General features: G+C 43.8%; 1 protein-coding gene and 1 long non-coding RNA gene across 2 annotated transcripts in view; one reads left to right on the forward strand and one right to left on the reverse strand.

Annotated features, from left to right (window-relative positions):
- LOC115459528 (endoplasmic reticulum-Golgi intermediate compartment protein 2-like) overlaps positions 1-3,058 on the forward strand; it is a 405,254-nt gene extending 402,196 nt beyond the window's left edge. Inside the window, exon 15 of the mRNA XM_030189342.1 lies at positions 3,004-3,058. The gene's annotated coding sequence lies outside the window, so the exon portion shown is untranslated. The remainder of the gene's footprint in view (positions 1-3,003) is intronic.
- LOC115459529 lies at positions 3,001-22,306 on the reverse strand. The gene is made up of 3 exons (XR_003940291.1): positions 22,296-22,306; positions 12,723-12,731; positions 3,001-3,081 (listed from the first exon to the last, which is right to left on the reverse strand). It is a non-coding gene; the product is annotated as an uncharacterized LOC115459529 (long non-coding RNA).
- Between the last annotated feature and the right edge of the window lie 1,730 nt (positions 22,307-24,036).

Here is a 24,036-nt window from a genome sequence, read left to right on the forward strand (position 1 = left end):
TGGAGCCCCAGATCTTTGTCGATTGACAGTCATTTTGTACTTCTTCCATTTTCTTACTATGGCACCAACAGTTGTCTCCTTCTCGCCCAGCGTCTTACTGATGGTTTTGTAGCCCATTCCAGCCTTGTGCAGGTGTATGATCTTGTCCCTGACATCCTTAGACAGCTCCTTGCTCTTGGCCATTTTGTAGAGGTTAGAGTCTGACTGATTCACTGAGTCTGTGGACAGGTGTCTTTCATACAGGTGACCATTGCCGACAGCTGTCTGTCATGCAGGTAACGAGTTGATTTGGAGCATCTACCTGGTCTGTAGGGGCCAGATCTCTTACTGGTTGGTGGGGGATCAAATACTTATTTCCCTCTGCAGAATGCAAATAAATTCATATACTTTCCACAATGTGATTTTCCGGATTTAATTTGTGATGTGCTATCTCTCACTGTTACCAATAACCTACCCTTCAATTATGGGCTGCTCATGTCTTTGTCAGTGGGCAAACTTACAAAATCAGCAAGGGATCAAATACTTATTTCCACCACTGTATGTACCTGGGAGCTTTTTCTGAAGTCCACTGCAGTGCCCCCTAGGGTGCCCAGTGTCCTGGCATGTCAGGGGAACCAGTGCTCTACAAATGCTGGCTTCTCCCACGACCAAAGGGCTTGGATTTGGTCGTTTCTGAGATGGGCGTCCTTAGTTTCCATTATCGCTGAAAATCAGAAACGACCAAGTCTAACGACAACCATCTATAGGGATGACATAAATGTCAAGATTTGGGCGTCCCCGACCGTATTATCGAAACGAAAGATGGATACCCATCTTGTTTCGATAATATGGGTTTCTCCACCTCTTCGCCGGGACGTCCAGCGAGGTCGTCCTCAAGAAAATTTGGGCACCCCTTTCGATTATGCCACTCCATGTGTTTTTTGAATTGTACTTTTAAATTGTATTTTTCTGATGTATTGTTGTATTATGTTTTTTGAACTGCTTTGGAAGGGACTATATCTATGGAGTGTTGTAGACAAACATAACAAAATTTTATGACTTCTTTTACAAATTGAAGAGTAGCAAATCTCCTGGACCAGATGGTATTCATCCCAAAGTACTGATAGAACTGAAAAATGAACTTGTGGAGCTATTGTTAGTAATATGTAATTTATCTTTAAAATCGTGCGTGGTACCAGAAGATTGGAGGGTGGCCAATGTAACGCCGATTTTTTTTAAAAAGGTTCTAGAGGAGATCCGGGAAATTATAGACTGGTGAGTCTGACGTCGGTGCTGGCAAAATGGTAGAGACTAAAGAACAAAATTTAGTGAAGGGAAATCTTACCTCACCAATCTATTACATTTCTTTGAAGTGGTGAACAAACATGTGGATAAAGGTGAGCCGGTTGATATTGTGTATCTGGATTTTCAGAAGATGTTTGACAAAGTATCTCATGAAAGACTCCAGAGGAAATTGGAGAGTCATGGGATAGGAGGTAGTTGTCCTATTAGGGATTTAAAACTGGTTAAAAGATAGAAAACAGAAAGTAGGGTTAAATGGTCAGTATTCTCAATTGAGAAGGGTAGTTAGTGGGGTTCCCCAGGGGTCTGTGCTTGGACCGCAGCTTTTTAACATATTTATAAATGACCTAGAAATGGGAGTAACTAGTGAGGTAATGAAATTTGCTGACAAAACAAAGTTGTTAAATCGCAGAAGGATTGTGAAAAATTACAAGAGGACCTTGGGAGACTGGGCGTCTACATGGCAGATGACGTTTAATGTGAGCAAGTGCAAAGTGATGCATATGGGAAAGAGGAACCCGAGTTATAGCTACGTCATGCAAGGTTCCACATTAGGAGTCACTGACCAAGAAAGGGATCTAGGTGTCATCATTGATGATACGTTGAAACCTTCTGCTCAGTGTGCTTCTGCGGCTAAGAAGGCAAATAGAATGTTAGGTATTATTAGGAAAGGAATGGAAAACAAAAATGAGGACGTTATAATGCCTTTGTATCTATCGCTCCATGGTGCGACCGCACCTCAAATATTGTGTTCAATTCTGTTTTCCACATCTCAAAAAAAGATATAGTGGAATTAGTAAAGGTGCAGAGAATGGTGACAAAAATGATAAAGATGATGGGACGACTTCCTTATGAGGAAAGGCTAAAGTGGCTAGGGTTCTTCAGCGTGGACAAAAGGCAGCTGAGGGGAGATATGATAGAGGTCTATAAAATAATGAGTGGAGTTGAACGGGTAGATGTGAAGTGTCTGTTTACGCTTTCCAAAAATACTAGGACTAGGGGGCATGCGATGAAGCTGCAAAGTAGTACATTTAAAATGAATTGGAGAAAATATTTCTTCACTCAGCATGTAATTAAACTCTGGAATTTATTGCGGAGTTTTAAAAAGGTTTGTACCGCTTCCTAAAGGAAAGGTCCACAGACCATTATTAAATTTGACTTGGGGAAAATCCACTGTTTCTGAGATAAACAGTATAAAATGTTTTGTACTTTTTGGGGATCTTGCCAGGTATTTGTGTCCTGGGTTGACCACTGTTGGAAACAGGATGCTGGGCTTGATGGACCTTTGGTCTGTCCCAGTATTGCAATACTTATGTACCAAACTGTGCTAGCAGTTCCCGGCATGGCGAATGGGCTGCATCGCATTTGCCACACAGGAATTGTTAGTGCGGTTTGCTAAAAAAAAAGGCTCTAAGTAAGGGATTTAGCATTGATTTTTTTTTTTTTTTTTTTTTTTACTCCTGTTTGAATTCAAAAAAGATATTCATTTTCTGGGACATTAACAGCTAGAATAGTTGTATAGCCTATTGCACTGGAATATAGATTTTATTTTCAGATTAGTTTAGTGCAGGCATTTTGAACACTGCTCTCACATTTGAATGAAGGATTTAAAATTCTGGCTGCACTCTGTAATCTTTGACTATTTCATATATCTTTTAAAAAATGTAGGCTGTAAGCATTTACTTTTGTTTTTCTCAATTAATAACCTTTTTGATATTACAGGAATGTTGCATGGAATAGGAGAATTCATAGTGGATGTTTTCTGCTGCCGTTTTAAACTTGGAGCCTACAAACCAGCACCTGTAAGTGTGCATATCTGTTTTTCTGTAATATATCTACTATCTTTTAGGAGTCATTGGTGCTGTGTGTGCATATATGGAAAACATCAAAGTAGAGTAACAGCTCACCCCTGACCATTTGCACCTGTTTCTTCAACATATATCTATATACACCAGAAACGTACTCCTGTTGCCTTGCAAGTTTGTAAAAAGTTCGTAGAATATACCTGAAATTTAGGTAAAATTTAAATGAATAGCAAAGAATGAAACCTAAAACAATACCATAAGACAAACTAAAAGATTATATTACAAAACTGTAATTGGACCAAACTTCAAGGACACACACAAACTCTTCCAACTCGTGAAGAAACTACTAGATATTACACCAATCACAACCAACAGCAAAGATACACCAAGAGCAGACAATCTTGCGAGATACTTGAAGGAGGATGTTGAACTCCTTGACTGTCTAGACCCAGACCCTTGTGTAATTGTTATGTATCCTTTTATCTCTGGTAAATATATCCCAACTATCTCGTCACAACCAGGAAACCATTAGCCTGCCACTAATATTGTACTTCGTTTCTATTTTTGTTAAAGAGCACCCTCAGATATTCCCACTATAATTAGCACACAGTATATCTCTGTAGCATAGTGGTATAGCACCTCATTCATCGGGTTGCTCTACTTTTTTTATTTTATTAGAAACGTCATATCCCAATAAAAGTGCTATCAGACTGGTGCAATTTTTATATATATATTTTTTTCTTGTAAGAAATTCTTATACCCCACCAGTCCAAAATACGTAATCACTGCCTCATTGTTTAATACTATTATCTCAATATTTATGATGGTATAAGGCAGCTACTATTTAAACGTAAGCAATCACTTATCTGAGTCATGCATCTGGAGCTTCTTATCATGGCTGCATTGTTGTCACAATATATATCTCCTTATTCCACCATATAACAGGGGATCACATTTTAGTCCTTCGCCTTCCCCTGAACGCGCCCGACACCGCGGGTTTCACTCTTCTTTCTTCAGGGACTAGGGTTAAGGCAGCCTTCTGCGCCTCGTTTCCAACACCAACTGCAGTCCTTTAAAAATTCCGCTTACAAGGCTTTTAAAGGCGCTTGATCAATGGCTACATGCTGAAACCTCCCACTGTGGCGTCACTGCAACAATGACAACTTTATTGAGTCTCAAAAATAGATAAAATAGTGAAAATGACCCTGGCATTTACCCAGCAGACAGAATCTGGACCAACTTCGAGACACTACCAGAGGATATCATCTCCCAAACGCTCAAAAGATTTGCCAAATCTCATTGCAATCTAGACATGTGTCCAAATAACCTTATGACATCAGCTCCTCAACAATTTATAACAGACATAACGAAACACTTGAACTACATGTTACAAAATGGACTCTTCCTGAAGGAAAAAGGAAATATTCTATTCATCCTCATACCCAAAAACGCACAGAAAAGCACCAGTGAACTAACCAACTACAGGCCAGTAGTATCCATTCCATTAATAACCAAACTAACGAAAGGGTTGGTGACCAAACAACTTACAAATTATTTAAACAAATTCTCAATACTCCACGACTCCCAGTCAGGATTTCGGTTTAACCACAGTACTGAAACAGTACTAGTAACCCTCATGACTAAATTCAAACAAACAATTGCAACAGGAAAGAATATACTACTTCTACAATTTGACATGTCAAGCGCTTTCGACATGGTTGATCATGGAATACTACTACATATCCTTGAGTACTTCGGAATTGGAGGCAACATTCTCAATTGGTTCAAGGGATTCCTAACCACACGATCTTACCAAGTGACATCTAACTCGACCACTTCAGCCACATGGATACCTGAATGCGGAGTCCCGCAGGGATTCCCCCTCTCGCCGACCCTATTCAACTTAATGATGATACCCTTAGCCAAACTATTATCAAACCAAAACCTTAACCCATACATATATGCAGACTACGTAACGATCTACATCCCATTTAAACAAGATCTAAAGGAAATTTCCAACGGCATCAACCAAAGTCTCCATATCATGCATTCATGGGCGGATGCTTTTCGACTGAAACATAATGCAGAAAAAACCCAATGCCTAATACTCACCTCTCAACATAACAAGAACAAATTCACAGCCATTAACACACCAAATCTGAACCTTCCTATTTCGGACACCCTAAAAATTCTTGGAGTTACCATCGATTGACACCTAACACTCGAAAGCCACGCGAAAAATACAACCAAGAAGATGTTCCACTCAATGTGGAAATTAAAAAGAGTAAGACCTTTCTTCCCAAGGAATGTTTTCCGTAACCTAGTACAATCAATGGTGCTCAGTCATCTAGATTACTGCAATGCACTCTATGCTGGCTGTAAAGAAGAAATAATCAAGAAACTTCAAACAGCCCAGAACACTGCAGCTAGACTCATATTCGGCAAAACAAAATATGAAAGTGCTAAGCCCCTACAAGAAAAACTACATTGGCTCCCACTCAAAGAACGCATCACGTTCAAACTTTGCTCCCTAGTTCACAAAATCATTCATGGAGATGCACCGGCCTACATGTCAGACCTGATAGACTTACCACCCAGGAATGCCAAAAGATCATCCCGCACATTCCTCGATCTGCACTTCCCTAACTGCAAAGGTCTAAAATACAAATTAATGCACTCGTCAAACTTCACCTACTTAACCACACAGTTATGGAACGCACTGCCGCGCAGTTTAAAAATGATCTACGAACTAACAAACTTCCGCAAACTACTGAAGACCCATCTCTTTAACAAGGCTTACCACAAAGATCAATCAATGTGAATATACATAACTCCTCCATGCTTGTTATACTACTATCATGTCTTATCATTATCATATTGCCAAAAATTTTCTGTAACTCTAAATGTCTATTTTCTATGATATTTCCACTACCCATGATGTATTGTAAGCCACATTGAGCCTGCAAATTGGTGGGAAAATGTGGGATACTAATGCAATAAATAAATAAATATTAAACTCTGGAATTCATTGCCAGAGAATGTGGTAAAGGCGGTTAGCTTAGCGGAGTTTAAAAAAGGTTTCGCCGGCTTCCTAAAGGAAAAGTCGATAGACCGTTATTAAATGGACTTGGGGAAAATCCACTATTTCTGGGATAAGCAGTATAAAATGTTTTGTACATTTTGGGGATCTTGCCAGGTATTTGTGACCTGGATTGGCCACTGTTGGAAACAGGATGCTGGGCTCGATGGACCTTGGTCTTTCCCAGTATGGCAATACTTATGTACTTATGTACTTATGTAAATAAAAACCTGTAAGTCCTGCTTTATAATTTTTGTTAAAGGTAGGGGTTCTCATCCTGGTCTTCTAGCTTCTGTTGTGTTTTGAGAGATACAGCACGAATATACATGAGGTACATTTGCATGCACTGCCTCCAGTCTCATGCATATTCATTGTGGGTATCCTGAAAACAAACACTTGATCAGAGGTAATACTTTGCAAGCCTCATGTATTGCTTAACTTGGTTACTATGTCCCATTGCTGCCCATAGATACTTTTGACATAGAAAATCAGCATACCCAAGCAATGAAATGCATTGCTAGATTATCTTGCAACAGTTAGCCCTAGTTTATAGCAGGTTCAGAAATTCCAGTGTTGATATATTTCATATGTTGTCAATCCCTACCTTTTCCAGGGTCTTAGAACATAATTACTGCAAGTTACTAGAGCCTTAAAAGAAAGTCCAATTAAACATTTCTTTCATTGTTGCATTTGTTTGCTGAGAGGCACTGTTTAAAACGAGTCCCTGCTTCTCCCCTGTTCTGAAATCCCTACTTTGTCCTTTAATGTACCCCTATGCCAGGGCTAGAAATATAAGGGAAGTCTTCATTTTCCAAGGACAAGCAGGTTGAGTTCTCACAACTGGGGTAGACGTCCGCGTCAGCCCTGCAATTGGCATTTGCAATAGCAAAAAGAAAAAACTTTTGCCAGAGCCTTCTGGTGCACGTACTGTGGCGCACCACACATATGCGGACTGACTTCCCACCCGCCAGTTTTTTCTTCTACGACGAGGAGCGTTTTTCTGTGGTTCCTTTTAGTACCTGGGAAAGAGCCTTCACTGAAGTGTCTTCATTTTCTACTTCGGTTTTTTCATTTCATTTTGTTTTCAGTTGTTTAAAAAAGAAATCGTTCCTTTAAATTTTTTTAGTTTAGTTTTTTCCCAATTGAATTTTCCTTTCTTTTTCCCAGCGGCCCTTTTTCAGGGTTGCACAGTCGGGTTTCTCCCTTTTTGTGCCCTTTTTTCTTGGCACAATCGCGCCGTTTGATTTCACCGGTTAGGTTTTTCCTTCCATGTCATAGAAGACCCCAAGCAGCTTCAAACGTTGTACTCAGTGCAACTGGACCATCTCAGGTACAGATATACATTCTTGGTGTATCCAGTGCCTTGGGCCCGACCATAGCCCGGCTCGTTGTGCCCTTTGTCTTCGTATGAAGTAGAGGACACAACTTGCTTGAGAAGCCCAGAGAGAGAAACTTTTTGGGGCTCAGTCTGGTCCTTAGACGTTGGCATCGATATCGGGAGTAGAGGTACGCATGGCTGCTGAGAGGCCACGGCACGCTGGGAGCAGTGAGGCATCAAGTGGGTTTCCACCTGTCTTGAGGCCTGCTGCTGTACAGGCCCCCCAGGACCATCCATCGTCGGACCCAACCCCAAGGTGACGTGAGGATTCAACGTTGTCCTCGTCAGCACCGAGGAGCCTTGGTGATGTGCATCAAGCGAAGGCTAAGAAACACCATCACCGTTCCCCCTCGACACAGGGTGCTGGGAGCTCCGGGGTGTCGAAGGATTCAACACCCGAGAAGCGTCAGTGCCTGGAGGACCGCTCCCCCTCTATGCAGGAGATGCCGACGCATCGGCCTCCCAGCAGTCCGGTTTCTGCTTCCAAGCCTCAACCAATTCTGCCACTGACTGCTCCACTGGCCCTGCAGCCTTCTCCGATAGCGGCTCTCGACAAGCACATCCGGGCCTTACTTCCAGAACTTCTAGAAGACTGCTGCGCCAGTCTGCTTTGGCGTCTGGGGTGCTTGCACCTGCCGTGCCATCTGCTGCAGCTGCGTCTGGCCTTTCACCTGCGGTGAGGTCCCCAACCTCGGTGCCGCTTGCAGCTCCGGTGTCGGCGATCACCCAGTATGATTCCCCATCGACGTCGGTGGAGGAAGCTTCACCACAGTCCATGCGGCATCGGCCCCTCAACACCACCATCGAAGACGTCAATCTTCAGCTTCGAGGCATGCTCAGTCTCGGACATCCCTAAGGGAAGTGCTTTCTGTTACTGAGGAGGAGCGCTCGTGGGAGTCAGAGAAAGATCCCAGGTACTTCTCCATTGAGGCCTTTGGGATTCCCTCTGATCCTTCCCCTCTACCTGAAAGGAGACTGTCTCCTCCTAAGAGCCTTTCCTTTTCATCATTTGTACGGGAAATGGCTAAGGCCATTCCATTCCCTGCTGAAGTGGAGGATGAGCCCAGGGCTGAGATGCTCGAGGTCCTGGACTATGTCTTTTCATCTAAGGAGGCACTAATGGCTCCTTTGCATAAGGTACTCTGGGAAGTCCTTATGTGAAACTGGTCGTTCCTTCTGTCTGGCCCCATGATCCCTAAAAAGACTGAATCCTAGGATCGGATCCACGGTGAACCTGGGTTGATCAAGTCTCAGTTACCCCATAACTCCATGGTGGTGGACTCCACCCTCAAGAGAGCCAAGAGTACTAGAGACTATGCCTCGGTGCCCCCAGGCAGAGAAGCTAGGACCTTGGATTCTTTTGGGAGGAAGATGTATCAGGCCACTATGCTCGCTGCCCGTATCCAGTCTTACCAGCTCTTCATGAGCATCCACTTGCGGAACTTGGTGTCTACCTTGGTTGATGCCCTCTCTCCGGAGCAGGCCGAGCCTTTCCACCAGGTGGTCAGACAGCAGAAGGCATATCATAAATTCCTGGCCAGGGGCACTTATGATACTTTTGATGTGGCATCCTGAATCTCTGCTCAAGGTATAGCAATGCACAGACTCTCATGGCTGCGTGTCTCTGACCTAGACCATTTGGTCCAGCAGAGGATGGTGGATGTACTTTGCCGGGGGGGGAGGGGGGGAATAACCTTTTCGAAGAGAAGGTGGAAGAGCTGGTTGACCAGATCAAGAAGCACACGGATGCTATGGCTTCTCTCCCGCAGGGTGCCTTCTGATACACCCTCCTCATCTAGGAAGCTTTTTGGGTGGTCACTGGGTGCTCCCTATGCCTATGCTAGACATAGGGTACACTCCCACATCCCCCCAGCCTACTCAGGCTCAGCCCTAGTGCGCTCGTTCTCATCAACAGCGTGCGCCAAAGGCCCCTGCTGCTCCCCAGCAAAAGCAGGGGATGGGCTTTTGACTGGCTCCAGGAAAGGATAGCCTCAATACAAGTATCCGTTCCGGTTGCCGGTTGTGGGGAGATTCATGTTTTTTTCACCAAAGGTGGCCTCTCATAATCTCCAACCGGTAGGTTCTTCAAATAGTCCAGTTAGGATACACCCTCAATCTGGAATCCATACTTTCAAATTACCCACCGGGAGCTCATTCATACAGCTCCCTGCACAGGCAGGTACTTGCAGAGGAACTCTCCGCCCTTCTACAGGCCCATGCAGTTAAACCCGTTCCACCAGGGGAAGAAGGGCTGGGATTCTATTACAGGTACTTCTTTGTGCAGAAGAAAACAGGGATGATGCGTCCCATCCTAGACCTAAGGGCCCTGAACCAAGTCCTAGTCTGAGAAAAGTTCAGGATGGTTTCCCAGGTCACCCTTCTTCCCATGATTCAGGAACTTGATTGGCTATGCTCTCTGGACTTGAAGGAGGCTTACACACACATCCCGATACTTCCAGCTCACAGGAAGTATCTTCGATTTTGGCTGGGAACACAGCACTTTCAGTACCGCATATTGCCCTTTGGCCTGGTGTGTGCGCCAAGAATGTTCACAAAATGCCTTGAAGTAATCACAGCATCGCTACGCAGACTGGGAGTGCATGTGTTCCCTTATCTCGACGATTGGCTGGTGAAGAGCACCTCGGAGGACACTGCTCATGAGTCTATGTGGATGACTGTTCAAGTGCTGGAACTACTGGGGTTTGTAATAAATTACGCCAAGTCCCATCTCACTCCTGTTCAGAAATTGGAGTTCTTTGGGTCACTGCTGGACACGAGAACGGCTCGAGCCTATCTCCCCAAGGCACAGGCAGACAAACTTCCACGGTTCGAACATCTCAGCAGATCACAGGTCGGCAGATGTTGAGACTCTTGGGGCACATGGCCTCCACAGTTCATGTTACACCCATGGCACATTGGCACATGAGATCTGCCCAATGGACCCTAGCTTCCCAGTGGTTTCAAGCTGCGGGGAATCTAGAGGATGTGATCCAGCTGTCCACCGATTTTCGAAATTCTCTTCAGTGGTGGACAATCTGGCCCAATTTGACCATGGGTCGACCATTCCAAATTTCTCAGCCGCAGAAAGTGCTGACAACGGATGCATCCCTCCTAGGGTGGGGAGCTCATGTAGATGGGCTTCACACTCAAGCCTGGTCCTTCCAGAAAGCAGGTCTTCAGATCAACCTCCTGGAGCTCCGAGCGATCTGGAATGCTCTGAAGGCTTTCAGAGATCGGCTGTCCAACCAAATTATCTTAATTCAAACAGACAATCAGGTTGCAGTGTACTATACCAACAAGCAGGGGGGCACCAGATCTCACCCTCTGTGTCAGGAAGCCATCCAAATGTGGCTTTGGGCACGCCGTCACAGCATGTTTCTCCAAGCCACATATCTGGCAGGTGTAAACAACAGTCTGGCCAACAGGCTGAGCAGGGTAATTCAACCTCACGAGTGGTCACTGAACATGGGCATTGCCTGCAAGATCTTCCGAGCGTGGGGCACCCGCTTGATGGATCTTTTTGCCACTCAATCAATCACAAGGTCACTCAGTTCTGTTCCAGGCTTTAGGCCCATGACAGACTAGTGTCAGATGCTTTTCTCCTTTATTGGGGAACAGGCCTTCTGTATGCATATCCTCCCATACCTCTAGTAGGGAAGACTGCTGAAACTCAAGCAAGACCATGGAACCATGATCTTGATTGCACCATTCTGGCCGCGTCAGATTTGGTTCCCTCTTCTTCTGGAATTGTCCTCCAAAGAACCGTGGAGATTGGAGTGTTTTCCGATCCTCATCACTCAGAACGAGAAGTCGCTTCTATATCCCAACCTCCATTCTCTGGCTCTCACGGCCTGGATGTTGAGAGCATAGAATTTGCTTCCTTGGGTCTTTCGAAGGGTGTCTCTCGGGTCTTGCTTCAGGAAAGATTCCACTCTTTCAAATGGAGGAGGTTTGCCGTCTGGTGTGATAGCAATGCCGTAGATCCTGTATCTTGTCCTGCACAAACCCTGCTTGAATACCTTCTACATTTGGAGTCTGGCCTTAAGACCAACTCATTAAGGGTTCACCTTAGTGCAATCAGTGCTTATCAGCGTGTAGAGGGTAAGCCTATCTCTGGACAGCCTTTAGTTGTTCGCTTCATCAGAAATTTACTGTTGTCAAAGCCCCCTGTCAAACCTCCACCAGTGTCATGGGATCTCAACGTTGTTCTCACCCAGCTGATGAAAGCTCCTTTTGAGCCACTGAATTCTTGCCATCTGAAGTACTTGACCTGGAAGGTCATTTTCTTGGCGGCAGTTACTTCAGCTTGTAGGGTCAGTGAGCTTCAGGCCTTAGTAGTGGATGCACCTTATACTAAGTTTCATCATAACAGAGTAGTCCTCTGCACGCACCCTACGTTCCTGCCGAAGGTGGTGTCGGAGTTCCATCTGAACCAGTCAATTGTCTTGCCAACATTCTTTCCTCATGCTCACCCTTTCGAAAGCAGCTTGCACACCTTGGACTGCAAGAGAGCATTGGCCTTTTACGTGGAGTGGATGAAGCCCTTCAGACAGTCCGCCCATTTTGTTGCTTTTGATCCTAACAGGAGGGGAGTCGCCATCGCAAAACGCACAATTTCCAATTGGCTAGCAGATTGTATTTCCTTGTTTATGCCCAAGGGTCATGTCACAGCTCATAATATCAGAGCCATGTCTGCATCGGTGGCTCACTTGGCTTCCATCGAAGAGATTTGCAAGGCTGGAACTTGGTCTTCAGTCCACACATTCACATCACACTACTGCCTTGAGTAGGATATCCGACACGACAGTTGGTTTGGACAGTCGATGCCGCAGAATCTGTTTGGGGCTTAGAATCCAACTCCACCCACCTACGCCCATTTTATTGTGTTCCAGGCTGCACTCTCATCTAGCTGTATATAGTTTCAGATTAATCTACGTTTTGTCCTCGCTGTTGCGAGGCCCAATTGACCAGTTTGTTTTCCGTGAGCCTGGATGCTAGGGATACCCCAGTTGTGAGAACAACTCAGCTTTCCTGTCCTCGGAGAAAGCAAAGATACTTAACTGTTTCAGGTATTTTCCGAGGACAGCAGGCTGATTATTCTCACAATCCCGCCCACCTTCCCTTGGAGTTCTTTTTGCTTTGGACCTTAACTGAGGAGTGCAAATCGGGCAGCCAGCACCTCTTTCTCCTCCTTCTCTCCTTCCCCCAGCTGGCATTCTAGGCATGCATTCATGAGCTGTGCTCAACCCACAACTCTTGAATTCATGTGCCAGGCACAGTCCTCCCCCTGAACTCCCCTAATGCTCAATGCTAACAGGACACCTAAATTTGCACGTCAGTGTTGAGCATTAGGGAGCTGTGTTGCAGCACTGTTGTGGTGGTATTTTTCTGGCGCTGTACTGGACAACACTGGAGTTTTGAGCATTGGGGCCTTTATGACTTCACTGTGGTGAAGAGTACAGTTATTGTGGCATGTTCTAACCAGATCACTTTCTCTGCTTGCATCTGTTAATTAGCAAACTATTGACAAGTTACTTGCAGATTTAAGTGAGAATGACTGCCCCCAAATATAAGGTAAATACAAGTGAATTGTCTGATCTTCACTAATTTATTTGCAGACTGTACTGAAGCATTAGAAGCCAAATCATTTAATGTCATCTTGATGTGCGAGGTAATGACTGAAATTTCTGAGAAACTTGAGAGATGGATTTGAGGCAAATATTTTATGGGTTTATTGTGATTAACTGAAGAAATAATTAAACGTTTGTGGCAGAGAAATGTAAGAGAATAACTTATATTTATGGCTTGCTTGTAAGAATTTAGTAAGCCACAGTATGACTTCTCTAAAAACAGTGTTTGGCAAAGTGTCCAAATTGCAAGTTGTGCTCTTGGATTTTGTCATGCAGTCCTGGCTTGCAGTCTTAAGAGAAAATCGCAAATATGTTTTGCAAAGAATTTGGCATTGTAGAAAATGTTATGTTGTCAACCGCATGTGCAGAAAGTATAGCCAGCCCAAGGCTGAACTGTTCAAATTTGGATGATAGTTATGTTTTTGGGGTTTTTTTTGTTACATTTGTACCCCGCGCTTTCCCACTCATGGCAGGCTCAATGCGGCGGGCAATGGAGGGTTAAGTGACTTGCCCAGAGTCACAAGGAGCTGCCTGTGCCGGGAATCAAACTCGGTTCCTCCGTTCCCCAGGACCAAAGTCCACCACCCTAACCACTAGGCCACTACAGAGGTATCCTGTCTAATCCTGAAAAACATAGTAACATGATGGCAGAAAAAGACCTGCACGGTCCATCTAGTCTGCCCAACAAGATCAACTCATATGTGCTACTTTTTGTGTATACCCTACCTTGATTTGTACCTGCCCTCTTCAGGGCACAGACCGTATAAGTCTGCCCAGCACTATCCCTGCCTCCCAACCACCAGCCCCGCCTCCCACCACCGGCTCTGGCACAGACCGTATAAGTCTGGCCAGCACTATCCCCGCCTCCCACCACCGGCTCTGGCACAGACCGTATAAGTCTGCCCAGCACTATCCCCAGCTCCCAACCACCAGCCCCGCCTCCCACCACCGGCTCTGCCACCCACCACCGGCTCTGGCACAGACCGTATAAGTCTGCCCAGCACTATCCCCACCTCCCAACCACCAGCCCCGCCTCCCACCACCGGCTCTGGCACAGACCGTATAAGTCTGCCCAGCACTATCCCCACCTTCCAACCACCAGCCCCGCCTCCCACCACCGGCTCTGGCACCCAATCTCAGCTAAGCTCCTGAGGATCCATTCCTTCTGAACAGGATTCCTTTATGTTTATCCCACGCATGTTTGAATTCTGTTACCATTTTCTCTTCCACCACCTCCCGCGGGAGGGCATTCCAAGCATCCACTACTCTCTCCGTGAAAAAATACTTCCTGATATTTTTCTTCAGTCTGCCCCCTTCAATCTCATTTCATGTCCTCTCGTTCTACCGCCTTCGCATCTCCAGAAAAGGTTCGTTTGCTGATTAATACCTTTCAAATATTTGAACGTCTGTATCATATCACCCCTGTTTCTCCTTTCCTCCAGAGTATACAGTTTAGGTCAGCAAGTCTCTCTTCATACGTCTTGCAACGCAAATCCCATACCATTCTTGTAGCTTTTCTTTGCACCGCTTCAATTCTTTTTACATCCTTAGCAAGATACGGCCTCCAAAACTGAACACAATACTCCAGGTGGGGCCTCACCAACGACTTATACAGGGGCATCAACACCCCCTTTCTTCTGCTGGTCACACCTCTCTCTATACAGCCTAACAACCTTCTAGCTACGGCCACCGCCTTGTCACACTGTTTCGTCGCCTTCAAATCCTCAGATACTATCACCCCAAGATCCCTCTCCCCGTCCGAAGCTATCAGACTTTTTATCAGATATTTTATCTGGAAAAAATCCAGAAGTAACTCTGGACAATCTTCATAAAATTAAAATATCTCAAAACTCAATTTTTCATGGAGATTCTAAGAAGGTAGTGAACACCTAGCCATAGTATCCCAGAGCTCTGTATCTAGCTGTTGTTTGCTTTTTCTACCTCTCCATTTTTTTTTAATATGGCTAAAAAGGAAAGAGTTTTCCCCCTTATGATTCTTCAGCTGCCAGTGAGCTTATGTGAAGAAATTTGTTGTCTAGAGAGATGCCAGATTGACCTTGGGAGTTTACCAGAGTTGATTCTGGGTCATCCTTCTGGTGCTAGATTCAGCGGTGGGCCCTTATTGATCGCATCTGCCTGACTCAGGATGGTTGGAGATTGCTGAGAGTCAGTAATGATTAATGGACTCAGAAGGTATGGTCTTGTGTTAGGAGACTGCCTAGTGAAATTGTTCCCCCCCCCCCCCCCCCCCCCCCCCCCCCCCCCCCCCCCAGGGTTAGTGGTGTCATTGATTGATGGAATATGCATTCTCCGGCGACAAGCAGGCATAATATTCTCACATGTGGGTGACGTCATCCATGGAGCCTGGTGCACTGCAGACACTGCCAAGTGCACTGTCACTTTAAATCTTTGATGCTTAAGCGCAGGACCAGCAGTCTTTTGTGTTCCTTGAAGCAGAGAGGTTGTTTTTTAAATCTTTCCTCTATGCGTCAAACTTTTGCCTTTTTGGTGGTTTCACTTTTTTGGGATATTTTTTCCTCATATTCTTCTTTTTTCTGTCTTAAGGTATTCATTTTTTCAATTATTTTTCAATTTTCAGCCTTTGGGGCCTCTGAACCCTTCTTTTGCAAAGGAAACATCGACCAATTTCGGGTATGTGACTACTTGAGCACCCCAGGTCATGCAGCCTTGTGACCTCGCGTCAGCTGTTTTTCCTTCCATGTCAACAAGGCTGCCGAGTGGCTTTAAGAAGTGTACTCAATGTAACAGAACTATTTCAGGCACAGACTCCATAATTAGTGTGTTCCTTGCTTGGGTCCGGAGCACCGGGACATACAGTGTATGCTCTGCCTGCACATGCAAGCAAGGACCCTTAAAGCCTGCAGAGTCCAGCATGAAAATCTTTTTGCTTCTGCATCAACATCAAGCATCCACATGAAGCATGGCAGAGGATTCAGCACTCGACATGGAACCTGCATCGTGTGCACCGACACAACATCAAGATGGTCCAACGTTGGGCTCTGTACCACAAACACATAAGGACTCTACATCCTCATCATCAGTGCTGCGTGCATCAAGGGAACTGCAGCTTAAAAAGCGTAAGAAGCATCGCTGTTGTTCTCCCTCCAGGCACTCTGCCAACACCTCCCCTGCATCGACATCCTTGATGCACAGGAAGCGTCCATGCCGCAGTGACCGAACTCCTCCTCCCCAACTTAATTCTTATCGAGAGCCTTTGAGGTCTCCTAGGCCTGCACAGGCTATAACTCGGGCTGTGTCCACACCGCTCTCAGCTGGTACTGACGCCTACTTACAGGAGGAAATCTGGACTATGCTCAAGGTGGAGCTTTTGGGGCTACTGCATTCGCAGTCTATACAGGCTTACAGGATGCTTGCACCGGCCTCAGCTCAGCCCATCGATATATCAGAGAGATGGTCACAGGAGAGGTCCCGAACACCGACTCAGTGCTAGTCCAAGGCAGCACGAACCCAACCAATGCATGCATTGATGCTAGAGAGTTGCATGGGAATGGGGTTAGTGGGAATCCCACGGGGATCCCCTCGAGGTCCATGAATCTCCTTTGAGGATCCCCTCCTGGTCCGTGGGGATCCTGCGGAGTTTGCATGGAACTTTCGTGCCAGGCCAGCCTACCTATCCTTTCTTTGTGCCATGACTATTACAATAGCACTGAAAAAATTAATGGATATGGTTGATAGTATTGAAATCCCCATAATTTATTTATTTATTAGGATTTATTTACCGCACTTTTGAAGGAATTTGCTCAAGGCGGTGTACAGTAAGAACAGATTAAACATGATTAATAGGCAATTACATCAGTAAAAATATTCAAATGACAATAAAAAGTATGGCATAGTAAACTACTTACAGTGTCAACACAATACGTAATAGAACATTTTAATTGATGGGTAAAGCAAAGATGTAACATATAGATAGGTAAGAGAGTAAGAAGAGTTAAAAAGTAAGTTGACTGATTTAAAGAAAGTTGCACATGAGGTCAGAGAGATGGTTAAATATTATCTCAGCTAGGGTTGGAGTTGATAACACATCCTACTGCAGTATGTGCAGCCCGAGTCACGCCTTGTGTGTGTGAATGAGACTAACAAGTTAGTTACTTCTTCCATTAAAGGCCTGGTTGAAGAGTCAAGCTTTCACCTGCTTCCTGAAGTAGAGATAGTAGAGAAGCACTGAGAGTTCTCAATATGGGCTACTGCTAAGTTGGGTTACTTTACCGCAAGTTGGGTTATTTTAGCATAGGGGACAGACGGGGATGGGTTGGGTTCCAGCGGGGACAGATGAAATTTCTGTCCCCGTGCAGCTCTACTTGATGGACCTTGACACAGATCTGATGCTCTAATCGACACACTCTTCCACGTACTTCCCATGAACAGCACTTTGAAGAGTCATACTCAAACCTCTCCTGGGAGATGGCTCGGGATCCACAGGACCTCTCAGATGAGTAGTCCTATGGCATTCCATCTGATCCTTCACCGCCACCTGAGAAACGTAGGTCACTTTCAGAAAATATATCCTTTCCTGGCTTTGTCCGTGAGATAGGGACATAGCCAGACAGCAGATTTTGGGTGGGCCTAGTCAAGAAGTGGGTGGGCACCAAGTGTTCTCCCCCTCCCCCAATGCAATGAGGCTAGTATCAGCAGCTTAGGAAGTTTAGACTGCTGAAGTGGAGAGCAGTGTTTGCAGCACCATCAGGGGGAGGTCTTCAGCTGGCGGAGCTTGGGATCCCCACTAGCTAGCACTAAATATGTGCTGCTGTTGGGTGGGCCTGAGCCCTAAGTGGATGGGCCCCGGCCCACCCAGGCCCACCTGTGGCTACGCCACTGCCGTGAGATGGCTCAAGCCATACCTTTCAAATTAGAGACAGGAAGAACCTTGTTCAGAACTCTTTGAGATTCTGGATTATGACTCTCTTAGAGAAGGAATCTCTATTCCACTTCATACAATTAAGAAAAATATTCTAATCAAAAACTGAGGGACTCCACTGACAGTTCAAGTTGCTCCAGAGAAGATAGGTACAATGTATAAATACAGAAATGCACTGAGTTTGAGAAAATAGTTGCCTCATGATTCCCTAGTTGTAGAACCTGCGTTAAAATGCACTCGCAGTGCAAGATCTCATGCTTCATCTCCTCCAGGAAGAGAAGCTAAAACATTGGACTCTTGGCTTCAATGCTAACCAATCACATATTAAATTATCAACTTTCTTCCATAATTTACTTAAAATCTCTAATGTAGAGTGTTCTGTCGTTGCAGAATTCCTTCCCCCTGAGAAGGTTGCGGATTTCCATAAGCTTCATGGGAAACTTCTGGGCTGTCATAAATATCTGGCAAGGCAATCTTTTGATGCCTTTGATATCTCTTCATGCGTTTCTACCTTAACAGTAGCAATGCAACTTCTCTAATGGCTCAGGGTCTCTGACCTCGAATTTCTATCCAGGAGTGTCTAGCTGATGTCCCTTGTGGAGAAAACTGGTAACAAAATCGAGGAGGTGGCTGACCTAAGAAATAAAATATACAGATACCATAAAAACTCTATCCAGGCTACAGATTTCTGCTGTCTCTTCTTTTAGAAGATTAGCATAAGGATTTCGATGCTCCAATTACTATATAAGTGTTGTTATACTCTTACTCCTCCTCCATGTCAAAGGACTATACCCCAAAGTTCATGTGCAAGGCAGAAGTGGGGTCAGAAATCCCAGACACCCTTTCAGTCTAAACAACAACAGCAACTCCTTCCTAGAGAGCATTGCCACTGTACAGTTGTCTGTGCTAAGCAACCTACCGAAGGAGAACCATCCTATTTTAAGAGAAGTGACCTTTCTTAACCTCTGACCAATGTGTGTTACGCACCATTCACCACAGATATGTTCTGCGTTAGGGGAAAAAAAGATCTCGTAACCATTCACCAAGACAGTCTTCTTTTAACGCCCTCCAAATGACACTACTTCGAGAGAAGCTCTCAGCCCTCCTCTGGCAGAATGCCGGACAGGGACTGAGGGTTCTATTCTAGATACTTTCTCATATCAAAAAAGACAGGGGGGATGGGAATACGATCGTTTCTCGATCTACAAGTCTTAAACAAGTTTCTACTCAAGAGAAAAGTTCTGCATGTTTTTTTTTCTGGGATCACTGCGTTTGGGAGAGCAGTTTGAGCTCGCCATCGCATTGCTGGTATTCGACTACCTCACCATCTGGATGAGCCAAATTCAAGACCCCTGATGACACTTTCATAGCGAAACATGAGCATGTCGGGTCCTGGTCGTATGGTGGAATACTAAAAGAATATGAGAGTGAAATTCTAAAAAGAAGTGCAATAACTATTTCAAAAACTATATATATATCTGGAACAATATATGTTGTTAACAGTGAAGACGGGCATCTTGGATATTTATGACTGACGCCATCATTGATTGCTTATGACTTATCACTGACATTATGATGGTCTTTTGGAAGAAAGAATATTATTACTCCACAAGTTGATGATTTTGATTCATTGAATGTGATTTGAAGAAAGGTTGCTCTGGTGGGAGACTTCAGAGCACTGGAATTTACAAGTGACTAAAAGAACTATGATCACATATTGATGCAAAATATCGCCAGATATATGTTATTTAATTGTGTATTGAAACAGTATTTTGGAGAATTGTGTGTGATTTTAAATATGTTGGTGAATGTGAATGTGTATGGATTGGTTTGATGTAACTATGGGTTAAGGGAATGGATTTAATTTTAGGAAGATTGTATTGATTTATTAATAAAGAATTTTTTTTAATGTTAAATGGTTACTAGTGAGTACTGTCCATTTTCCTTTGGAGTCATTCATGAGGCACTTTGTCAAAAGCCTTCTGAAAATCTAGATAAACAATATCCACCGGCTTCCCTTTGTCCACATGTTTGTTCACCCCCTCGAAAAAATGCAGTAGATTTGTGAGGCAAGACTTCCCTTCACTAAATCCGTGCTGACTTTGTCTCAGTAGCCCATGCTTTTGTATGTGCTCTGTAATTTTATTCTTAATAATTGCCTCCACCATTTTTCCCGGCACCGACGTCAGACTCGCCGGTCTATAATTTCCCGGATCTCCTCTGGAACCCTTTTAAAAAAATCGGCGTTACATTGGCCACCCTCCAATCTTCCGGTACCACACCTGTTTTTAAGGGATAAATTGCATATTACTACCAGTAGCTCCACAAGTTCATTTTTCAGCTCTATTAATACTCTGGGATGAATACCATCCGGTCCTGGTGATTTACTACTTTTCAGTTTGCAGAACTGCCCCATTACATCCTCCAAGTTTATAGAGAAATCATTTAGTCTTTCTGACTCGTCTGCTGATACCTTTTCCGGCACCGGTATCCCTCCCAAATCCTCCTCGGTGAAGATTGAAGCAAAGAATTCATTTAATTTCTCCGCTATGGCTTTGTCTTCCCTGATCGCCCCTTTACCACCATAGTCATCCAGCAGACCTACCGATTCTTTAGTCGACTTCCTGCTTTTAATATACCTAAAAAAAAATGTTTGTTTGCTATGTGTTTTTGCTTCTAACGCTAACTTTTTTTCAAAGTCCTTCTTAGCCCTCCTTATCTCCTTTTTGCATTTGGCTTGACATTCCTTATGTTTTATCTTATTGTCTTCAGTCGGTTCCCTTCTCCATTTTCTGAAGAATTGTTTTTTTGCTCTAATAGCTTCCTTTACCTTACTGTTTAGCTCGCCGGCTGACGTTTGGTCTTTTTTCCTCTTTTTGTAATACTTGGAATATATTTGCCCTGTACTTCTAGGATGGTGTTTTTGAACAGCATCTACACCTGATTCAAGTTTTTACCCTTTCAGCTGCTCCCTCAGTCTTTTTTTCACCATTCTTCTCATTTTATTGTAGTCTCCTTTTCTAAAGTTAAACGCTAGTGTAGTTGATTTCCTGAGTTCACTTACTTCGTAGGCAATATCAAAACTGATCATATTATGATCACTGTTATCAAGTGGCCCTCACACCGTTACCCCCTGCACCAGATCATGAGCTCCACTAATGATTAAGTCTAGTATTTTTCCTTCTCTTGTCTGCTCCTGAACCAGATGTTCCATGAAGCCGTCCTTGATTTCATCAAGAAATTTCACCTCCCTTGCATGTACCGAAGTTTCATTAACCCAGTCTATATCCAGATAATTGAAGTCACCAATTAATATTACATTGCTCTTTTTATTCGCTTCCCTAATTTCCCTTGACATTGCTGCGTCCGTCTGCTCATCTTGACGGTTGTACACTCCTATCACCGTCCTTTTCCCCTTTTCACGTGGAATTTCAATCCACAAGGATTCCAATAGGGGTTTTGTCTCCTGCAATATTTGCAGCCTATCCGAGCCAAGGTTCTCATTTACATACAGTGCTACCCCTCCTCCAATCCTAGCCACTCTCACTACGATATAATTTGTAGCCCTGTATGACTGTGTCCCATTGGTTATCTTCCTTCGACCAGGTCTCAGAGATGCCTGTAATATCCAGTTTTTCATTGTGTGCAATGTACTCCAGCTCTCTCATCTTATGCCTCAGGCTCCTGGCATTTGCGTATAGACATTTCAATGTATGATTGTTGTTCCATTTTTTTTATTACGTTCAATACATGGCATTATTAATATGTTGTCTTCTGTCGGGTCATTAATTTTATTTAAGTCCATCTGATCCTCTGTGATTTCTTTGTCATCCTTACTCACAAGTAACCCTTTTTATCCCCTATCTGGGTGATATCTTCAAAAGATACCATCTCCCGAACCACCTCTGTCGACAAGCAGTCCAGTTATGGACGGGCAGCTATATAAATGCCAGCAAATAGACTGCTGTAGCAGACAAGTTGAGCAGACTCCTTCAGGCTCACAAATTGTCCCTCAGCATGTATGTAGCTTGTCAAATATTCCAGCATTGGGGTCCACAAAGATAGACCTGTTCGCTTCTGAGAACAACAAGCTTCCCTATTTTTGTTCTAGACTCTGTGCTACCAACTGGGGAATGGATCTTTTATATGCCTTTCCCCCACTACCTCTCATAGGGAATCTTCTGAAACTGCGTCGAGACCAAGGGACCATGATTATAATTACTCCATGCTGGCTGCGTCAGATCTGATTCCCTCTTTTCCTAGTTATTGCCCAAAGAACCATTGAGGTTAAATCCTTTTCCAACTTTATCACAGAAGGGATCTCTCCATCCAGACTCTCTGTCTAACCGTGACAGCTTGGTCCCTGATGATATAGATTTACATTCCATAATCCTTCTTAAAGGAGTCTCTAGAATACTCCTAGGATCTAAGAACCCTACGCAGAAATGTTACCGTTTCAAGTGGAAGAAATTTTCCCTCTGGTGTGCAGCTGTGGATAGTAGGTAAATTCTGAGAAATAAAATACATTGTGCAAATGATCAGTAAAACTGGTCTTTTATTAGAGCTGCATAATGTATCTTGTTAACAAGGAGGGAAGACTAGGAGAGAAATCTCCTTACTTCCAAGCCTCCTCTGAAGTTTGGCAATCCAGATGCTCACATTTATACCCTCAACCACATCTACACAGAATTCCATAGCAGCAGGACATCTTTTTTAGAATGCTGAACTTAATCTAAGCATATATGTAGAAGTCTAAAGGCTAAGGACATAGTACAATGGAAAAAACGTATTACATAGTATTTCTCAACTACATTAAATAGTAGACTAACATTTATAACCTGTAAGTCTGTACTAAACAATGATTTCTATTAGTACATACTGGCTTTCTTTTCACAATATAAAGTGGAATCTGCATAACTCATTTAGGACAATTTATTACATTTTTTCAAACAAAATGTTAACTCTGACTTTTCCAGTTCCACAGTTCCCTTCTTGGGAATTCAGTTTGATTCTCCTCTTTTGAGAATCAATCAGACAAAGCCCTGCCTATGTTCTGTTTGCTAGATCAACAAGATCTATAATCTGTCTTCCAGACAGATTATCTTAGAATCGCTAAGCTCTAAAAGTCCCTCTCTTTGGCCTGTCCATAGCCTAAGCAATTTTGAGCATCCACTCTATATCTATATGCCCAATCAATTAAAAAAAAATGTTTTGTTTTGTTAAGTCAAGAAATAAAGTAGACCTATATGTTATATAGACTCTCTAATGCAATATTCACTTCACCCACAAGATGGCAGTGCTGATCAATACAAAGAGATCACAAACCATTGCTAGGGGAGAACAAAGAACTGTGACCTGGTTTATAGTATTCTTAGCAAACTTGGTAAACAGTATAACATTCCAATACCTCAAGCATTTTATTACTTTTATTGCTGTTCCCCAAATTACTGAAGAGTAGCAAATCTCCTGGACCGGATGGTATTCATCCCAGAGTACTGATAGAACTGAAAAATGAGCTTGCAGCGCTATTGTTAGAATTATGTAATTTATTCTTAATATCGAGTGTGGTACCAGAAGACTGGAGGGTGGCCAATGTAACGCCGATTTTTAAAAAAGATTCCAGAGGAGATCCAGGAAATTATAGACCGGTTAGTTTGATGTTGGTGCCGGGCAAAATGGTAGAGACTATTAAGAACAAAATTACAGAGCATATTCAAAAGCATGGATTAATGAGACAAAGTCAACATGGATTTAGTGAACGGAAATCTTGCCTCACCAATCTACTACATTTGTTTGAAGGGGTGAACAAACATGTGGATAAAGGTGAGCCGGTTGTTATTGTGTATCTGGATTTTCAGAAGGCGTTTGACAAAGTACCTCATGAAAGACTCCAGAGGAAATTGGAGAGTCATGGGATAGGAGGAAGTGTTCTATTGTGGATTAAAAGATAGGGTTAAATGGTC

The sequence above is a fragment of the Microcaecilia unicolor genome, unplaced genomic scaffold (assembly GCF_901765095.1).
Source record: "Microcaecilia unicolor unplaced genomic scaffold, aMicUni1.1, whole genome shotgun sequence".
Lineage (NCBI taxonomy): Eukaryota > Metazoa > Chordata > Amphibia > Gymnophiona > Siphonopidae > Microcaecilia > Microcaecilia unicolor.